Source organism: Mustelus asterias, chromosome 1 (genome assembly GCF_964213995.1).
Source record: "Mustelus asterias chromosome 1, sMusAst1.hap1.1, whole genome shotgun sequence".
Lineage (NCBI taxonomy): Eukaryota > Metazoa > Chordata > Chondrichthyes > Carcharhiniformes > Triakidae > Mustelus > Mustelus asterias.
Genome location: NC_135801.1, coordinates 173,216,616 through 173,238,763, shown reverse-complemented (window position 1 = coordinate 173,238,763; position 22,148 = coordinate 173,216,616). Strand labels below are relative to the sequence as shown.

The following is a 22,148-nucleotide window of genomic DNA, read 5'->3' as shown; positions in this document are numbered from 1 at the left end:
TTTTCTATGCTAAGTTGACCCTTAGTGTCAGGGGGTTTAGCAGTGTAAATATGTGGAGTTATGGGGCCTGGGTGGGATTGTGGTCGGTGCAGGCTCAATGGGCTGAATGGCCTGCTTCTGCACCATAGGGATTCTATGAAGTTGGAGTGGGACTTCTCCATATAGTCCATGAGAATGTTCCTCAGGATCTCTGTCAGGTTGCCCAAACTTGGCTTTCAAGGCCACAGTTGAAAGGGGTTTCCAGAGCTTCAATCACTCCTACATTCTGTTCTTGAGGAAAGCCTTCTTAGGAGAGGGTCTGCTGTCCTCTGTCTGTGTGGCAGCGTGCTTGCTCTAATGCCATCCACTCCGATAGTGCGATAATGCTAATCAACTCACATTGCTGCTGCCCACGCTGTAATGCCACTGACCGTGGCTGGGCCTCGAGGCTCAGAGCTACTCAAAGTTGCCCGTCCTGGTGATCTTGGCATAGAAAACTGGACACACCTACGCAGAGAGAGCCCTTGTGAAAAGGCAATGGTTTGCTTGAAAATGTTCTTAATGAGCACTGCTCTGATTAGTAGGCCTGCTCCAGAACAGTGTGGAAATTCCTGCCAGGACAATCCTTGCTACCCAATAGCATGCCTGAAAAAGTAAAGGTGGCACAGAGGGCGTCCACAGGTTTATAGAACCATGGCTGCTGGGGGATGTGGCTGATGTCTCCTGTTGCCACCTGAGAGGGAGCCTTGGCGAAAAAGGGTCACACTCATCTTGACAAATGCAGCAAGCACTGTCCATGCCCTGCTTCAGGGTGAACTGTGCTGCACCAGGTAACATAGCTCAGTGACAACCTTCCTGGAGCAGCAAAGGTGCCTCATGTAGTAAAGTTAATGTAGGAGAAGTGCCCCTTGAACATGTGCTGTGGGTATAGTTTCCTGTGCTGTCGTGCTCTCTCCTCCTTTCTTTACTAGCAGCTGCTTCTGCTCTCCCTGATCCTTCAGCCCCAAAGGCAGCTCCATGAGATCACCCATGATCTGCAGCCAGATTATTTCTGAGGCAAGTAACGAATTCATAAACAAAGGGTCGATTTGACGGGAGCGCTTCTGCTCAGTACATTATGGCTGAAATACAACAAGTTATAAAACACAGCTGCTTTTCCGAGTTTGTTGTGCAATGTTTTCAGACTGGATCAAGGAAAACAAGAAAGGCGCATTACTCAGTGACGCTTTATGCCACAAATACTGATGAACATTGCAGAATATGAAGGATAACCAGCAAGCTTAAGTTGTACCACTCTCTGGACTCCCCTTGGTCTTCAATACAAAGGAACAATATTTAGAAATAATCAGGCCAGGGACCCAGGTGGGCCAACGGAGGAGGTTTGGAAGGAGATCGCAAAAGTCTTGGGGAATGGAAATTGCATCAAAGGACTGGAGGATGACGAGTGTCACAACCCTGATCAAGTGGAAAGAGAGAAAGAAGGAAAGGAAAGGACAATGAACCTTTCTGGATAATCTCGAAGAAGCCATGCTATAGGATGAAACTCTTAGTAAGGCACAGGCTAATCAGAGATATAGATTGATAAACAGGTTATACATTTGACTCCCTTAAGGAAATCACAACGTGTATTGGTAAAGGAAACATGAAGTTCTATACAGATTTTGAGAAACCATTGATTGGGTGCCACACAAGATACTTCCAAGGACCAAGTCCTAAAAATGCAGCTACTTGGGTGGAAAAAGGAGTGATAAACAGAATTCAGTGAGTGGGGGGCGATGGATATTTCCCTCCCTATTCATGTACACATTAAGATGCCTCTTAAATGTAGCCAATGTTCCTGCTTCCACCACCACCTCTGGCAGCACGTTCCAGGCACCCACCACTCTCTGCGTGAAAAACTTCCCCTGCACACCTCCCTTAAACTTTCCCCCTCTCACCTTGAACCTGTGTCCCCTTGTAATTGACACTTCCACCCTGGGAAAAAGCCTCTGACTATCCACCCTGTCTATGCCTCTCATAATTTTGTAGAATTCTATCAGGTCTCCCCTCAGCCTCTGTCTTTGCAGTGAAAACAATCCTAGTTTATTCAACCTCTCCTCATAGTCACCCTCGAGACCAGGCAACATCCTGGGGAACGTTGTTCGTACTCTCTCCAAAGCTTCCACGTCCTTCTAGTCCCAGCACTGATCCCTGCGGAACACAACGAGCTACAGATCTCCATTCTGACCACTACCCTCTGTCTTCTATGGCCAAGATGTGGAGATGCTGGCGTTGGACTGGGGTAAGCACAGTAAGAAGTCTCACAACACCAGGTTAAAGTCCAACAGGTCTATTTGGTAGCACAAGCCACAAGCTTTCAGAGCGCTGCTCCTTCATCAGGTGAGTGGGATTTCTGTTCACAAACAGGCCATATAAAGACACAAACTCAATTTACAAAATAATGGTTGGAATGTGAGTCTTTACAGGTAATCAAGTCTTAAAGGTACAGACAATGTGAGTGGAGAGAGGGTTAAGCACAGGTTAAAGAGATATGTATTGTCTCCAGCCAGGACAGTTAGTGAGATTTTGCAAGCCCAGGCAAGTCATGGGGGTTACAGATAGTGTGACATGAACCCAAGATCCCGGTTGAGGCTGTCCTCATGTGCGCGGAACTTGGCTATCAGTCTCTGCTCAGCGATTCTGCGTTGTCGTGTGTTGTGAAGGCCGCCTTGGAGAACGCTTACCCGAAGATCAGAGGTCGAATGCCCGTGACCGCTGAAGTGTTTCCCAACAGGAAGAGAACACTCCTGCCTGGTGATTGTCGAGCAGTGTTCATTCATCCGTTGTCATAGCGAATGTTCTCTTCCTGTTGGGAAACACTTCAGCGGTCACGGGCACTCTGATCTTCGGGTAAGCGTTCTCCAAGGTGGCCTTCACGACACACGACAACGCAGAATCGCTGAGCAGAAACTGATAGCCAAGTTCCGCACACATGAGGACAGCCTCAACCGGGATCGTGGGTTCATGTACACCATCTGTCACCCTCACGACTTGCCTGGGCTTGCAAAATCTCACTAACTGTCCTGTCTGGAGACAATTCACATCTCTTTAACCTGTGCTTAACCCTCTCTCCACTCACATTGTCTATACCTTTAAGACTTGATTACCTGTAAAGACTCGCATTCCATCCATTATTTTGTAAATTGAGTTTGTGTCTTTATATGCCCTGTTTGTGAACAGAACTCCCACTCACCTGATGAAGGAGAGGCACTCTGAAAACTTGTGGCTTGTGCTACCAAATAAACCTGTTGGACTTTAACCTGGTGCTGTGAGACTTCTTACTGTTCTATGACCAAGCCAGTTCTGTATCCATCGAGCCAGCCCACCCTGAATCCCATGTGACACATTCAGTGCGTCTACTATTCTGACCTGTTGTTTGAAAACAATGCTCAGAGTGACATGATGCAGATATAAAGATCTAAATACAGCCACACCAGCAAACATAGTTTGCAAATGAAAATAGATTGCACGCAAAAAGAAAGTCTGATTGGGAGATGCTACCTCACAGCGCCAGGGACCCAGGTTCGATTCCTAGCTTGGATCATTGGATGGAGTTTGCACAATTTCCCCGTGTCTGCGGGGGTATCCGGTTTCCTCCCACAGTCTGAAAGACGTGCTGGTTAGGTGCATTGGCCACTCCCTCGGTGTCCCCGAACAGACGCCGGAGTGTGGCGACTGGGGGATTTTCACAGTAACTTCATTGCAGTGTTAATGTAAGCCTACTTGTGACACTAATAAGTAAACTTTAAAGATATTCCATAAACATTTAGGTACGGGGCACACGCCAGGAGACCAAATGCAACAGATGAACAGGAAAACTATGCGACGCAATATGCAAGTTTCTTGGAATATAATTCAATTGTACTGTGGAGATGCCGGCGTTGGACTGGGGTGGGCACAGTTAGAAGTCTCACAACACCAGGTTAAAGTCCAACAGGTTTATTTGGTAGCACGAGCTTTCGGAATGTTGCCCCTTCATCAAGTGAGTGATGATGGGGCAGCACTCACCTGATGAAGGGGCAGTGCTCCGAAAGCTCGTGCTACGAAATAAACCTGTTGGACTTTAACCTGGTGTTGTGAGACTACTTACTGTACTTAATTATGCTGTCAGCCCAGTAATAACAATTTTACAGAAAAGAATGCTTTTATTTTTATTGAAGTTCATGTCTTGCAATGAGGTTTTTTTCAAGATAATGAGAGGACTTCACCTGTAAATTTAAGATAAATTAATTCTTCACTCCTTTATTACAAACAGTATAATTGCAGCAGCTTAACTCTCAGCTTCAACCAAAACTTGAAGCTTACGATGGGATGCAAATCACTAAGCAGTTACAATCTATCATACAACAAGTATAATTGTGGGATCTGCAGCCAGGATACTGCGGGTTTTTTATATCAATACTTTCCAAGTAGCTAATAAATCCTGCATTCATTTACTAATATTACTTAGTATATGTCAGTCTGAGTGCCTACATTACCACAATGACTACGGGGTAGATTTTCCACCCCCCATTTTTCAGGAATGGAAATGCGGGAGGGGCGGATAATTGAGCAGGAGACACAAAGGTTTCAGTGCCATTATGACCTTCAGAGCCATGGTATTGGGTTCCAGCACACAATTGGAGGCTATTTCAAGATTCTTTTGCAAAAATATACTTTATCCGTAAAATATCTGAAAGAACATTACAAACAGTTTCACACCGGCATTAATATTCATGTTCTCAATGCATTATGCCAGTAACTCCCTAAATTCCACCATTACTTGCCCCCGTATTCTGGGATGCATCTGATCTGGTCCTGGTAAGTACAGCCAAACTTTCTCTACATCCCTCATGGCTGGCTGGTGCAAAAGGTTAAATCTCATGGGATAATAGGTGAGCTAGCTAGATGGGTGGAGAACTGGCTTAGCCATAGAAGACAGAGGGTAGCAGTGGCGGGGTCTTTTTCCGGTTGGAGGTCTGTGACTAGTGGAGTTCCGCAGGGCTCTGTACTGGGACCTCTGCTGTTTGTGATATATATATATATAAATGATTTGGAGGAAGATGTAACTGGTGTGATCAGTAAGTTTGCAGACGACATGGAGATTGCTGGAGTTGCAGATAGTGATGAACATTGTCAGAGAATACAGCAGGATATAGATAGGCTGGAACATTGGGCGGAGAAATGGCAGATGGAATTTAATCCAGATAAATGCAAAGTGATGCATTTCGGTAGATCTAATGTAAGGGGGAGCTATACAATAAATGGCAGAACCATCAAGAGTATAGACACACAGAGGGACCTGGGTGTACACGTCCACAGATCCTTAAAGGTGGCAGCACAGGTGGAGAGGGTGGTGAAGAAGGCATATGGCATGCTTGCCTTTATTGGACGGGGCATAGAATATAAAAGTTGGCATACGATGTTGCGGCTGTATAGAACGATGGTTAGGCCACATTTGGAATACTGCGTCCAGTTCTGGTCGCCACACTACCAGAAGGACGTGGAGGCTTTGGAGAGAGTGCAGAGAAGGTTTACCAGGATATTGCCAGGTATGGAGGGTCTTAGCTATGAGGAGAGATTGGGTAAACTGGGGTTGTTCTCCCTGGAAAGACGAAGGATGAGGGGCGACCGAATAGAGGTGTACAAGATTATGAAGGGCATAGATAGGGTGAACAATGGGAAGCTTTTTCCCAGGTCGGAGGTGACGAACACAAGGGGTCACGGGTTCAAGGTGAGGGGGGCAAGGTTCAACACAGATGTCAGGGGGACGTATTTTACACAGAGGGTGGTGGGGGCCTGGAATGCACTGCCAAGCAAGGTGATTGAGGCGGACATGCTGGGATCGTTTAACACTTATCTAGATAGCCACATGAACAGACTGGGAATAGAGGGATACAAAAGAATGGTCTAGTGGGCACATGAGCGGCGCAGGCTTGGAGGGCCGAAGAGCCTGTTCCTGTGCTGTATTGTTCTTTGTTCTACATCAATTTTTAGCCCATCTAAGTCTCAGTGACTTCCTATTTCACTATGGCTCAGGTTGTATCTTCCTCCTTGCGAACGACAGATGTGAAATAGTCTGTGTGGAATTTGCACATTCTCCCCGTGTCTGCATGGGTTTCCTCCGGGTGCTCTGGTTTCCTCCCATAGTCCTAAAATGTGCAAGTTAGGTTGATTGGCTATGCTTTCTATGTTCTCAGCCCCCTACTGTACTCCTTATACACCTTATTATTATTAAACTAGAAAGAGTGCAGAAAAGATTTACTTGGATGCTCCCAGGACTCGATGGATTGAGTTATAAGGAGAGGCTGGATAGACTGGAACCATTTTCTCTGGAGTGTAGGAGGCTGAGGGGTGATCTTATAGAGGTCTATAAAATAATGAGGGGCACAGATCAGTTAGATAGTCAATATCTTTTCCCAAAGGTAGGGGAGTCTAAAACTAGAGGGCATTGGTTTAAGGTGAGAGGGGAGAGATACAAAAGTGTCCAGAGGGGCAATTTTTTCACACAGAGGGTGGTGAGTGTCTGGAACATGCTGCCAGAGGTAGTAGTAGAGGCGGGTACAATTTTGTCTTTTAAAAAGCATTTAGATAGTTACATGGGTATGATGGGTATAGAGGGATATGGGCCAAATGCGGGCAATTGGGATTAGCTTATGGGTTTTTAAAAAAAGGGCGGCATGGACAAGTTGGGCCGAAGGGCCTGTTTCCATGCTATAAACCTCTATGACTCTATGACTGTGTGGTCAAATTCCCCTCCAATTTGATTTTCAAGTTTGTTGATGACACCACTGTAGTGGGTCAGATCTGAAACAATGATGAGACAGAGTACAGGAATGAGATAGAGAATCTGATGAACTGGTGCAACGACAATAATCTCTCCCTCAATGTCAACAAAACGAAGGAGATTGTCATCAACTTCAAGAAGTGTAAAGGAGAACATGCCTCTGTCTACATCAATGGGAACGAAGTGGAAAGGGTCAAGAGCTTCAAGTTTTTAGGTGTCCAGATCATCAACAACTTGTCCTGGTCCCCCCATACCGACACTATAGTTAAGAAAGCCCACCAACGCCTCTACCTTCTCAGAAGACGAAGGAAATTTGGCATGTCAGCTACGACTCTCACCAACTTTTACAGATGCACCATAGAAAGCATTCTTTTGGTTGTATCACAGCTTGGTATGGCTCCTGCTCTGCCCAAGACCGCAAGGAACTACAAAGGGTCGTGAATGTAGCCCAATCCATCACGCAAACCAGCCTCCCATCCATTGACTCTATCTACGCTTCCCACTGCCTCGGCAAAGCAGCCAGCATAATTAAGGACCCCACGCACCCCGGGCATTCTCTCTTCCCCTTCTTCCTTCGGGAAAAAGATACAAAAGTCTGAGGTCACGTACCAACCGACTCAGGAACAGCTTCTTCCCTGCTGCTGTCAGACTTTTGAATGGACCTACTTCACATTAAGTTGATCTTTCTCTGCTCCCTTGCTATGACTGTAACACTACATTCTGCACCCTCTCCTTTCCTTTTCTATGTCCGGTATGATTTGTCTGTGTAGCGCCCAAGAAACAGTACTTTTCACTGTATGTTAATACATGTGTCAATAATAAATCAGATTTTTTTTTAAACTGCAAATGAGGTTGGTGAGACCAATTTGCTGTTTTCCAGCGGTCTCATTACTTTGGGCAGAGTCCACTTTCTCGGCCGTTATTCTTTATTATGTCACGTTGACCTACAGAGCCAAATACCTTACCACTGCCTTTGGACATTCATCTTGGACATCTATAGTGGAAGGATTTTACAGGTCTCGCCAAACAGATAATCTATGTCAATCAATCATCCAAAGAGTGCAATTCCCTTTTATTTTCCAGAGCTAACGCGAGAAGTTGAATATAAATGCCATTATGATGATAGTAATACCAGTTACTCAGCCATTGATAAATACTGCAACTCTCAGAGGGCATTAAAATTGAAAGAACGGAAAGGTTTCTCTTTATCACTTCATTAAAATGTTACAAAGTGTTTCACATAAATTCTTCTCAGAGCGTGGTCACTGCTGTTATTTATTGAAGGGTAAAAACAATTTATCATTCACCACTCGGCACAGCATTTTTAAATTTCCATGTAAAAAGGAACATTTTAGTTCAATGGCTGGAATTTATGCTCCTCCCTCCCCCCCCGCCCCCACATCCCAGTCCAGTCCCTCCCCCCAAGCCAGCACCCCCCCTTTGGGTTTGAAGGTGAAGGGGGATAATAAATCCCAGTACCCGGCTTTCCTTCCAGCAGCCTGCACTGCCACCCTCCCCTTGTCTGGTATTGTGTGGTTTGTGGGTGACAGTGGGAGCGTCTGGCCTACTGCGGCCCTGATATGGCCAATGAGCGGTTTCATCCCACTCCCGCTGCTATTTTACCAACACTCACACTAAGAGGGTAGTCCGGCAGCTTTATCTGCACGTTTTGGTGTCGGGCAACTGTGGGCAGACCTCATTTGCATGTCCCTTGTGCCCACTGGAGCCCCCCCAAAGATCACACTTTCCCCTTTACCCTCCACTCCTCCAGCTACTTAATCGCAGCCTCCCAGCTCCCCTCAGTGCCCTCGCTGGGGCCTGCTAGCCTGGCTCTGTTGGAATCTCCCCCCTTTATCTTGGTGTCTGGCTCCAGCGACAATCTCCATAGGGGACTGTCTGGCGTTGCTGGGACAACAGAGCTACCGGCCATCCGATTGGCTGGAGGCGGGACCTCATGTCCCTGAAGGAGGGGAAGTCCTGCCTCCATCCTATTACCAACCACGTTAAATTACACCGGGAAAGCCGTCCTTCTTGGTTTCCCACCGAGCTGTTGGCTGGAGGGGTGAGGACAATTGTGCCTCGTAAAATCCAGACCTAAGTTTTTTTCTGGATTCAGTGTAGTTCAATTCCTACATTGGTAACGTGAGGAAATGTGAAATTATCAACTCTGGAAGGAAGGAATCATAGAATCCCTACAGTGCAGAAGGAGGCCATTCGCCCCATCGAGTCTGCACCGACAACAATCCCACCCAGGCCCTATCCCGTAACCTCACATATTTACCCCATTAATCCCTCTAACCTACGCATCCTGGGACACTAAGGGGCAATTTAGCATGGCCAATGCACCAAACCCGCACATCTTTCAGACTGGAAACCGGAGCACCCGGTGGAAACCCACGCAGACACAGGGAGAATGTGCAAACTCCGCACAGATAGTGACCCAAGCCGGGAATCGAATCCAGGTCCCTGGAGCTGTGAGGCAGCAGTGCTAACCACTGTGCCACTGTGCCGTCCCGAGTAGAAAAGCAAAGTATTTTATGAAAGGTCATTAAATCTTGATGTGCAGGTGGATTCGGATGTCCCTGGAATTACTGTAAGTTAGCCTACAGGCACAGCAAACCATTAGGAAGGCAAATGGTATGTTAAGAGGTTGGAGTATAAGAGTAAGGGAGTCTTGCTGCAACAAAATAGGGCTTTGCATAAAACCACACCTGGATTACTGGCCTTGCCTCAAGAGAGGACACAGCAAAGGGTCACCAGATAGTTTCCTGTGAAAAGAGGGTTATCCTAAGAGAAGAGATCCTGGAGTTTTGAAGCGTAAGAGGTCATCTCATTGAAATCTATAACATTCTTAGAGAACTTGACAGAGAAGATGTTGAGAGGCCGAGTGAGTCTAAGGTCAAGACTAAGGTCATAGATTCAGGATAATGGACTGGCGATTTAAGACTATGATGAGAAAAATGTTTTCACTCAGAGGGTTGTGAATTTGGAATACTCTGCTTCATGGGCTGTAGATGCTTAGTTCTTGATCAATAGGTTTTTGGACACGAAGGGAATCAAGGGATCTAGGGATTGTGTGTAAAAGTAGAGTTAGGGATCAACCATGATCTCATTGAATGGGAAAACAGGCTTGAGGGATGGCCGACTGTTGTTCCGAATTTTGTTCCTTAAAGTTTGCCAAGGAGTTGCAACATCAGGGTTGAGAGTATTGAAGGATCCACTTCCATCTTGTGTAGTGTTATTCTGCAATCTAAAATGAAACATATGGCTTCAGAGATGCTGCAGCTGGGATGTGACAAGTTGTGGTGGAAGCTCTCGGCTTCACCTTGGTTGAGTGCTAAAAAATGCATTCATCGAGACTTTCAGGGCGCACAATCTCCTCAGGCTGTGCTCCACTGCTGGTCAGCAGAGTGGGGGTGCTCCTTCACCACGCTATTAACCGGTAATCACCATGGTGCCAGGGGGTGAACTGGATGGGAGTGCCGGGCAGCAGCAAGGTGGAGCAGCCAGCAGCCTGGCTCTCACAAAATCAAACACATAAAAGTCAGCAGTCCTTTCAAGGATCCCCACAGGAGTTACTGGAGCCTTCAGTCAGCTTTGCTGATGCCACTAGGGGAACACCTCATAAGCGGTTAGCACTGCTGCCTCACAGTGCCAGGGACTCATGTTCAGTTCCATCTTGGGTCACTGTCTGTGTGGAGCTTGCACGTTCTCCCCGTGTCTGCCGTGGGTTTCCTCCGGGTGCTCTGGTTTCCTCCCACAGTCCAAAGATGTGCAGGTTAGGTGGATTGGCCATGCTACATTGCGCCTTAGTGTCTGAATTGTCTAAAGATTAGAAATTTTATTTTACATAAAACACCATACTTCGGCGCTTGGTTAAGAAATCAATTCATTCAGCATTCAATGCATCACCTTTATCCCATTTGGCATTTTGATCGCAGTTTTTGAGTCTGCAATGGCAGTAAATGTTATTCATATGGATATTTGCCTGAATGTTCTTCACCACAGGATGAAGAAAGTGATTAGCTGCCTTAGAAAAGATGCTATTTTTTATGAATGGGATTTTTTCAGCCTCAGGAGTCAGACAGCAAAGCTTGGCTGCGGCAAGCGCCGAAGCTATTTCCCCGACTCCTACTCAAGGTTGTTGACCCAGCAACAGCACCAATACCATCCAAAGCCAACTAAAACAAGTTAAATGAGATTGACCTCAGAAGATCTGCCAGTGCCAGAGAGATCACAGAAACACACCCAAGGCCCAATATAGAACCAATCCAACAGGATTCCCGCCGCATCTTAAATTCCTGGTGCTGAAGTAGACCTTTTCAACACAACATTTGAATATATTCATGTTCCAGTCGGGGCTCCAATCAGGGTCAACTTAGACATTTTTACAATTCTTTCATGGGATGTGGGCACTGATGGCAAAGTCAGCATTTGTTGCCCATTTCTACTTGCCCTTGAACTGAGTGGCTTGCTATTCTCTTTTAGAGGGCAGCTAAGCGTCACCACATTTAGATCTGGGATCACATGTAGGCTAGAGCAGGTAAGGACGGCAGATTCCCTTCCCTAAAGGACATGAATGAACCAGAAGGGTTTTGAAAACAAAAGAGAAACCACTGGAAAATCTCAGCAGGTCTGACAGCATCTGTGAGGAGAGAAAAGAGCTGACGTTTCGAGTCCAGATTACCCTCTGTCAAAGCATTTGGTTTCAGATTCCAGCATCTGCAGGAATTTGCTTTTATCCAGTGTTAAACTCACTGCCACTTCTCTTCTCGGGTTTTGAAGACAATTGGAGATAGCTTCACAATGGCTTTTACAGAAGCTCGCCATTCCACCAGCCTCCTCAGAGTATAGCCCGGGCCTCTGGATTGCTGGTCTAGTGACCTTGCCACGATGCCACCATTTCCTCCTAAATACCAGAGATGGAGTCCAAGTGGCTTTTCATGCATTTACCCCAGCATACAAGCAGAGGCTAGTTAATAAGTAGAGCAGTTGTCCAACTGTGTCAGACCAGAATTACACATGGAGTTTGGGCCTGATGTACATCCAATGCTTTTGCATGGGACCCTAGCACTTTAATCTTGCTTTCTGCACAGCTTCTGAACATAAACTGTCCTACCATTACTGAAGCTAGCTCCCTACTTGTAAGTCCATTCAAACAACAGCACATTTGTCACCAGGTATGCTCCATTTATATTGCAGGCATATGCAGCACATGCAAAGCCTATGCCTGAAGGATGACCACGTTCCATTGTTTTTTTATTCATTTGTGGGACATGGGCATCACTGGCTGGCCAGCATTTTATTGCCCAAGCCTAGTTGCCCTTGAAAAGGTGGTGGTGAGCTGCCTTCTTGAATCGCAGCAGTCCATGTTCTGTGGGTTGATCCACAATGCCGTTAGGGAGGGAATTCCAGGATTTGTAATAAATCCTGTAATAAAAACACTTGCATCAAGTCCCTGTATTTAGTTTGGAATAAATTTGAAAGGCAAAGTAATTGCTTGTAGAAGTCAATCACTGAAAAAAGATTCAAAGTTTTGACATAGATTTTAAAATTTTGGTGGCATCTGTTACTGGTTGACTATAGTGGGATGATTCCAAGTTGGTGAAAAATGAGGTGATGCTTTGTAACACTGACGTGCACAAGAACATAAAGACTGATGTGGGAGAGAGCAGTGATAAATTGCCAAAATGGGAAAGAAAAATCCAATAGTGTGATACAGAGTGAGACCTGAAACAAGTGAAAGAACAGCATTAGATACTTGTAAATTTCTTGAAGCTGCAGTACGTTCGTTATTTTTGTCAGCAATTTTCTTTCTAAAAGTGAAGGCCGAACAAAGGGAAGAGCATCATTAAAATAGGTGGAAAATGGTGTTTCAGTAAGCTGAAGAGTTCAACAAATTAAATGCCTAAACACGGCACAGTGGCACAGTGGTTAGCACTGCTGCCTCACAGCTCCAGGGACCCGGGTTCGATTCCTGGCTTGGGTCACTGTCTGTGTGGAGTTTGCACACTCTCCCCGTGTCTGCGTGGGTTTCCTCCGGGTGCTCTGGTTTCCTCCCACAGTCCAAAGATGTGCGGGTTAGGTGGATTGGCCATGCTAAATTGTCCCTTAGTGTGAGGGGACTAGGTAGGGTAAATGTATGGGGTTATGGGGATAGGGCCTGGGTGAGATTGGAGTCGGTGTAGACTCGATGAGCCAATTGACTTCCTTCTGCACTGTAGGATTCTAAAAGGTTCCCAGATCAGCCATTATCCTCGGAATTATTTTAAATGGTAATTTGGAACATTTGGATGTCAACCCTGATCAGGAAGACAAGAACTACAAGCTGATAATTAGGGATCTGTTCATCTAATATTTCTGCCACAGTGAATGCTTGCCAGTACTGTTATCACTGTGGAATAAATCAAGAGATGCCATCTTAATTTCAAAAGCAATTGGTTACAGTTTGAGTTTGTCTGCAACATTTCTCTCTGGAGCAAGTATTTAAGCGGGGTGGACAAGATTTATTCAACAGATACAATTTTCACACATTTGCAAGACATCGTTTGATAAAACTTCTACACCTCAGGCTTTTAAAAATTAGATAAATAGCTGGCTGAATTGAGAGCTGTCTTGATTAAAGAAAAGAGGAAATGATCAAATGGAGATGAATGGCAGAAATTGTGCCTGGGATGAAATCCCATGGAGGCTTTTCCAGATCTCCAGCTGTTTGCACTTTTTGTAAATTACAGTTAGTTTTATTGCATCAAAACATGCTCTTTCACAAATCTGCTTTCCATAACTCCTCACTGCTGTGATTAATATTGTCTCAAATATTTGTCACGGAAGCACAAAATTCCGAGCGCAGGCTGGAACATGATGTAAAAAAAAATCAGCATTTCAGAATGTAGCAGGACTGGAAAAGTGCAGCCTGTGAGGATTATCTAACTGTTAAATAACTAAATCAATTAATCTTTGCAATTGAAATGCATGGTAACAGTACGAGAGAAACTATTTTGTAATGCTGCACTTGGACCAATCCAAATAGGTCTTCCTTTACCAAGAAAAATAAATGAACAAAAACGAGAGAGACATCTACAGCCAACAATAACTGGCATTCATATAGCACCTTGAACACAGTTAATGTCCCAGAACATTTTATCGGAGCATAATAGAGAAAACTTAGAGCAATAATTACGGCAAGTGGCCAAAAGCTTCATCGAAGAGCTAGGTTTTAAAGAGCATCTTAAAGGAGGAAAGAGCAGAAGAGAGGAGGAGAGAGCGGAGGAGAGGGGAGGGGGCGGCACAGTGGTTAGCACTGCTGCCTCACAGCTCCAGGAACCTGGGTTCGATTCCCGGCTTGGGTCACTGTCTGTGTGGAGTTTGCACGTTCTCCCCGTGTCTGCGTGGGTTTCCTCCCGGTGCTCTGATTTCCTCCCACAGTCCAAAGATGTGCTGGTTAGATGCATTGGCCGTGCTAAGTTCTCCCTCACTGTACCCGAACAGGCGCCGAAGTGTGGGGACTAGAGGATTTTCACAGTAACTTCATTGCAGTGTTAATGCAAGCCTGATCTATAAACATAGATTTAGGGAGGGAATTCCAGAGTTTCCTACCCAGATGGCTGGATACATGGCCACCAATGGTGGAGCAATTAAGACTGAGGATGCTCAAGGAGCCAGAATTAACCAACAGCACAGCATACCAAAGGTTGGAAAGATACCATTGATGTTGTATAAATTGCCCCATTGCAGATTACTTTATAGCTCCAGAACTAAACTACCTAAAAATAAACTTACAGAATGGCAGGTGGAGAATTCTGGAGGGGAATCATAGAATAGTGTCGTAGGTGGAGAGAGAAAAACATTTGTATGGATTTGGGCAACAGAGGTTTGATTTGATAGATTCAATGAGGTGCACAGGTCATAAATTGTTTTAAAAAAGGAAAGGCCGAATAATTGCATATAAATTATGGGAGCTCATGTTATTTATTCTGGAATTCAATATTCAGACATACACAAAATTGGAGGAGAGCTTTTAATAAGTGCCTCACTGGGATGCATCAACATACAACACCATAGATTAGAGAAACAGAGGCTTCATCCTCTATTTGATTGAGTTTCTAATGAGATAAACTGAGTTATGTTACTGTTGTGAGACACCAGGGCCGGATGGTGAGGGAGAATTGGGTGGGAAGTCTTCAGCAGAATGCTTTGGTACGCCTTCTGGGGTTTGTTACGAGATCAAATAATGTCCTGGTCCTCTTGAATGCCTACACAGCATCAAAGATGCACAGCGTATCCCTTCAAATCTAAAACCAAACAATTTCCACTTGTGTCTAATGCAAATAAAAAGCAGTTTCTTTTTTCACAACTCGCCGCTGTAAAGTTAGCTTCAGGTACGAAAAAAATCTAGTGTTGCAAGATATAGTTCATTTCCCAGTGCCCTTTATAAACTAACCATAAGACCAAAATAAGTAATCATGCCCAAGTTATTTATATTCTGCATCATTAATGATTTTCAAAATGAATGCCAACAAAATTAGATTTCTTCCGAATAAACTGCGGAGACAGAAATTATTTTGTTTCCGGCTAGCCCTGAAAACCTGGTCATATTTGGAGGGAAACCTCTGATTAAGTGCAACAGCAGGAGACAATTAAAGTGCAGAATACACCTTCTAATTCTTTTTTAAGTATTTAATATTGGACTTCATGATGCACTAACATCTGACAATAATAGCTGGCTCCGACAGGTTAGAATTGGGACAACTATGAGGGAGGGATTTGGAGAGCTCACTGCAACCCAATGGTGTTTGACTCGGCTGGTGGCCTATATGACAGTCTATTCTCCCACTAAGGCATGTAGGGCGGTTGATGGAGGAGAACCGGTGGATGCGGTGTTTTTGGATTTCCAAAAGGCGTTTGATAAGGTGCCCCATAAAAGGCTGCTGAAGAAGATTAGGGCCCACGGAGTTGGGGGTAGTGTGTTAAAGTGGATTGGGGACTGGCTATCCGACAGGAAGCAAAGAGTCGGAATAAATAGGTGTTTTTCCGGTTGGAGGAAGGTAACTAGTGGCGTGCCGCAGGGATCGGTGCTCGGGCCGCAACTATTTACCATTTATATAGATGATCTGGAGGAGGGGACGGAGTGTAGGGTAACGAAGTTTGCAGACGACACAAAGATAAGTGGAAAAGTGAATCGTGTGGAGGACGGAGAAGATCTGCAGAGAGATTTGGACAGGCTGAGTGAGTGGGCGAGGATATGGCAAATGGAGTATAACGTTGAGAAATGCGAGGTTATACACTTTGGAGGAAATAATAACAAATGGGATTACTATCTCAATGGAAACAAATTAAAACATGCTACCGTGCAAAGGGACCTGGGGGTCCTTGTGCATGAGACGCAAAAGCCCAGTCTGCAGGTACAACAGGTGATCAAGAAGGCAAATGGGATGTTGGCCTATATCGCGAGGGGGATAGAATATAAAAGCAGGGATGTCTTGATGCACCTGTACAGGGCATTGGTGAGGCCGCAGCTGGAATCCTGTGTGCAGTATTGGTCCCCTTATATGAGGAAGGATATATTGGCATTGGAGGGAGTGCAGAGAAGGTTCACCAGGTTGATACCGGAGATGAGGGGTTTGGATTATGAGGAGAGGCTGAGGAGATTGGGTTTGTACTCGTTGGAGTTTAGAAGGATGAGGGGGGATCTTATGGAGACTTATAAGATAATGCGGGGGCTGGATAGGGTGGAGGTGGAGAGATTCTTTCCACTTAGTAAGGACGTTAAAACTAGAGGACACAGCCTCAAAATAAAGGGGGGTCGGTTTAAGACAGAGTTGAGGAGGAACTTCTTCTCCCAGAGGGTGGTGAATCTCTGGAATTCTCTGCCCACTGAGGTGGTGGAGGCTACCTCGCTGAATATGTTTAAAGTGCGGATGGATGGATTCCTGATCGGTAAGAGAATTAAGGGTTATTGGGATCAGGCGGGTAAGTGGTACTGATCCACGTCAGATCAGCCATGATCTTACTGAATGGCGGGGCAGGCTCGAGGGGCTAGATGGCCTACTCCTGCTCCTATTTCTTATGTTCTTATGTTCTTATGTTCTTATGTATGTTGTAGAATCTGAATAAGAGATTGGTTCTCATTACAATTTCAGTGCTGCATCATCCTCTGGCAATCCAAAGTGACAAACTGATACTGCCAAATGTCTTCAACCCCGCTGCAAACACAGAAAAAAATAATCCCAAGCACAGATACACCAACATCTGGGTTACTGATACATAGAGGTGTTGGACCATTAAAATCCTACAAAGCTCACAAAGGACGCCAACAGACAACTTCCATTTCGACAACAATAATTAGGGATTCATTTAGGAATATCAAATGATGCACTGGTTCAACTTGGTAACAGCCGATAGCATGCTCAGAGTCAAAACATAGTGGGTGCAAGCACGATGCCAGGATCAGAGGATGCACTCAGATAGTAATTTCAGGATGGTGCTAACGGAGCACTGCATTGTTTGCGGTGCCATCCTTGCAGGTGATGTTCAATCAAGACTCTGCAACTATTTGGGTTGACATTAAATATTTCAAGACACCATTTTGAAGAGGAAAAGATTCTCCCAATATCCTGGTCAACATCTAACTCAACCACCATCAACAGATCAAAGAGTAGCTAACTGTATGCAAGTATGCTTCTAGATTGTACAGCTCAGGAAGATACCAAACTTGACTCCTGGTCTGTAGCTATTTTCAATGACCAGGGCACAAAAATTGGCCTAATGGTCACCAGCTGGGATTAGGGACACCATTCGAGATTCTCACCTCTCATGTCCTTTTAGTGACTCTTGCCAGAATGAGTGGCAAATGGATTATCATCAACTTTCCTTGTCAAAAGCTGAATAAGCCACCTTTAACGGCTTTCTAGGCTCAGAACTGTGGAACGACCACATCAACAAGGCAGGAGAACAGGCCTAGTCTCCCAGGAACTTTCCCCAGTATGAGTCACTACAATGGAGGCGAATAAGTCAAATGTTCGGCAAACAAAAAACAAATTACAAATCCTAATAATAAGAAATTGTGGATGAACTGTAAGATTATCCACATATCCTTTGATAAAAGTCACATTTTCCCATTTTTAACCATTAGTGTCTTGGATCCTCCAAATACATTTGGATTTATGGTTTAATCGAGTCATGGAAGTTCACAGCATGGAAACAGGCCCTTCGGTCCAACTTGTCCATGCCGCCCTTTTTTTTTAAAACCACTAAACTAGTCCCAATTGCCCATGTTTGGCCCATATCCCTCTACAGCCATCTTACCAATTTAACTGTCTAAATGCATTTTAAAAGACAAAATTGTACCCGCCTCGACTACTACCTCTGGTCGTTTGTTCCAGACACTCACCACCCTCTGTGTGAAAAAACTGCCCCTCTGGACCCTTTTGTATCTCTCCCCCCTCACCTTAAACCTATGCCCTTTAGTTTTAGACTCCCCTACCTTTGGGAAAAGATATTAACTATCTAGCTGATCTATGCCCCTCAGTATTTTATAGGCCTCTATAAGATCACCCCTAAGCCTCCTATGCTCCAGGGAAAAGAGTCCCAGTCTATCCAGCCTCTCCTGATAACTCAAAACCATCAAATCCCAGCAGCATCCTAGTAAATCTTTTCTGCACTCTTTCTAGTTTAATAATATACTTTCTATAATAGGGTGACCAGAACTGTACACAGTATTCCAAGTGTGGCCTTACCAATGTCTTGTACAACTTCAACAAGACGTCCCAACTCCTGTATTCAATGTTCTGATCAATGAAACCAAGCATGCCGAATGCCTTCTTCACCACTCTGTCCACCTGTGACTCCACTTTCAAGGAACTATGAACCTGTACTCCTAGATCTTTTTGTTCTATTACTCTCTCAACACCCTATCATTAACTGAGTAAGTCCTGCCCTGGTTCGATCTACCAAAATGCATCACTTCACATTTATCTAAATTAAACTTCATCTGCCATTTATCAGCCCACTGGCCCAATTGATCAAGATCCCATTGCAATCCGAGATAACCTTCTTCACTGTCCACTATGCCACGAATCTTGGTGTCATCTGCAAACTTACTAACCATGTCTACTAAATTCTCATCCAAATCAATAATATAAATGACAAATAACAGTGGACCCAGCACTGATCCCTGAGGCACACCGCTGGTCACAGGCCTCCAGTTTGAAAAACAATCCTCTACAACCACAACTACAATCTTCTGTCATCCAGCCAATTTTGTATCCATTTGGCTACCTCACCCTGAATCCCATGAGATTTAACCTTATGCAACAACCTACCATGTGGTACCTTGTCAAAGGCCTTGCTAAAGTCCATGTAGGCAATGTCGACTGTACTGCCCTCATCTACCTTCCTGGTTACCCCTTCAAAAAACTCAATCAAATTTGTGAGACATGATTTTCCACTCACAAAGCCATGCTGACTGTCCCTAATCAGTCCTTTAAGTTTAGGTTAAAAATAAATACTCATCTCAGAATTATAACAACTCTGGAGTCAGAACTTAAACAGAAAAATAATATTTTGGCAACAGAAGTTTCAGGAATAAGAGACTTGTAGTTTAGCCCAGAAAGACAGTTACCTGTAAAGCTGATTGACATGACAAGATGTTTGACAATTATTTACCCAATCCGTAAAGAAATGTTTTTAACCATTTGAATGTAAACACTCTCTGCTGCTTGAATTATTGCAGCCCAATCAATCACGTCTTTACATCGCCAAATGCTGTAAAAATAAGATTCATACTCAAACTGTATAACTACACAGGAATTTTGTAGAGCTGTGGCGCAAACAATTATAGCAAGTCTTATACGGCTAATGACTTCTGTGCACAAGTAACTTTGATTATATCACTTTGATCACTGTAGCTTCCAACCTTCAAACATCCGATCTAGACGCAGTCGCTTTACTTTATGTCTATCCATGAGCGACACGAGGACAGGGTTGAAGGGTCAGGGGTCGTCGCCACACCTTCTACTGCAGGACTCCGAGGGGAAGAAACACAAATCCAATGGATATGATGCACTGAGAGGTTTCAACAGCAATTCCTCACCTGCTAAGAAAAGAAAATGCATATGCTATTTTTTCTGATTGTATTTAGACTGATGGAATTGATCGATCCATGTATCTTTCAGATTTTAAGTTAGCTTTTTATTTAAAAGGGTGTCACATCAAGCTCATGTGTCAGTTTTGGAATGAATTAATGTCAAATGATCTCTGAAGAACCCAAATGGTCTGCGCAGGATTCTGCTGTGCTGCATTGATTTGATAAAATATATTGCTGTTTAATTCCTCATGCAAAAACATCCACTTTGACAAGAAGATCAGTTACCAGCCAGGATTAACCCACAATGTGCTGAGGCGAGATCTAAATCCTGTGAAATAAACTTGGCAAACTTCTCTACACTGCACATCAGCTGAATTATACACATCTTGCCTTTGTAAAAAGTTAAAAGTTAAAGTTTATTTATTCATGTCACAAGTAGGCTTATATTAACACTTCCATTAACACTGTAATGAAGTTACTGTGAAAATCCCCTACTCGCCACACTCTGGCGCCTGTTCAGGAACATTGAGGGAGAATTTAGCATGGCCAATGCACATAACCAGCATACCTTTCGGACTGTCGGAGGAAACAGTGGAGCAAGTCATCCACCGTGGTGAGTGCTTGTAAATATACTGTGTAAAAAAAGCAGATTGCATTAGGATATCTTTGAACTTGTATAATGTATGAAATGATACTTGAAACTTGTACATCTGATGTGCTTAGTGTAATTTTACAAGATGTAAATTTTAAATTTAAATGAGAATGTGCAGACTCCGCACAGACAGTGACCCAAGCCGGGAATTGAACCCGGGTCTCTGGCGCTGTGAGGCAGCATGGCTAACCACTGTGCCACCATGCTGCCCTGGCACCATATACTAGATACAGTATATTTAACCTATGAAAATAACCTAAGTAAAAATTAAGTAACATTTCTCATGTTACGCTTCTAAATAAACTTCATTTGTAATCATGCGCTGTCCCTGCCAAACTGGAAATTTTCCAAATGGGGATTATCCACATGTAGAATCCATAAAACCATGACAACATGGTGACATGTGTACAGGTTATGTGTCCTGAGAATGCAATTTCAGATCGATTAATGAAACAATTATACTCAGTTACAATATAAGAATAAACTTGATGCTATAAGTCAAATGAACCATTTACTTGGTATTCAGGGTAATTTAAAACACTTACAATCCATGAATTACTCATGAAGTCACTGTTATAATGTAAACTAACATTGAAAGCAATTTATGCACAGCAAAGGCCTGTATAAATAACAAATTATTTAAATTCTTTCATGGGATGTGGGTGCCATTGCCTAGGCAAGCAATTATGGCCCTTGAGACAGAGATGGTGAGTCATCTTCTTGAACCACGACAATGCATGTGATGTAGCTACCCCAACAGAGCTATTAGGAAGGACATTCCAGGATTTTGACCCAGAAACAGTGAAGGATTAGCGATATAATTCCAAGTCAGCATGGTGTGTGACTTGGAGGGGAACTTGCAGGTGGTAGGGTTCCCATGCATCTGCTGACCTTGTCCTTCTAGGTGGTAGAGATGGCAAGTTTGGAAGATGCCTTGGTGAATTGCGGCAGTGTATCTTGTAGATTGTACACACTGCTGCTACTGTATGTTGGTGGTGGAGGGATGGAATGTTGGACGGGGTGCCAATCAAGATGATTGCTTTTTTCCTGGATAGGTTTGTCTTCTCGAGTACTGTTGGAGCTGCATTCATCCAGGCAAGACTTGTGCCTTATGGATGGTGGACAGGTTGGGATGCACTCCCTGTCAACTCTTGATGTTGTCATGAACATAGAACATAGAACATAGAAAGCCACAGCACAAACAGGCCCTTCGGCCCACAAGTTGCGCCGATCACATCCCCACCTCTCGGCCTATCTATAGCCCTCAATCCCATTAAATCCCATGTACTCATCCAGAAGTCTCTTAAAAGACCCCAACGAGTTTGCCTCCACCACCACCGACGTCAGCCGATTCCACTCACCCACCACCCTCTGAGTGAAAAACTTACCCCTGACATCTCCTCTGTACCTACCCCCCAGCACCTTAAACCTGTGTCCTCTCGTAGCAACCATTTCAGCCCTTGGAAATAGCCTCCGAGAGTCTACCCTATCCAGACCTCTCAACATCTTGTAAACCTCTATCAGGTCACCTCTCATCCTTCGTCTCTCCAGGGAGAAGAGACCAAGCTCCCTCAACCTATCCTCATAAGGCATGCCCCCCAATCCAGGCAACATCCTTGTAAATCTCC

At 44.4% G+C, this 22,148-nt stretch overlaps 1 protein-coding gene across 1 annotated transcript in view; it reads right to left on the bottom strand.

Moving 5' to 3' along the window:
• The window catches only part of ctbp1 (C-terminal binding protein 1), a 263,134-nt gene extending 243,265 nt beyond the window's left edge, over positions 1-19,869 (bottom strand). The window contains exon 1 of the mRNA XM_078223242.1: positions 19,698-19,869. The gene's annotated coding sequence lies outside the window, so the exon portion shown is untranslated. The remainder of the gene's footprint in view (positions 1-19,697) is intronic.
• Positions 19,870-22,148: the final 2,279 nt, after the last annotated feature.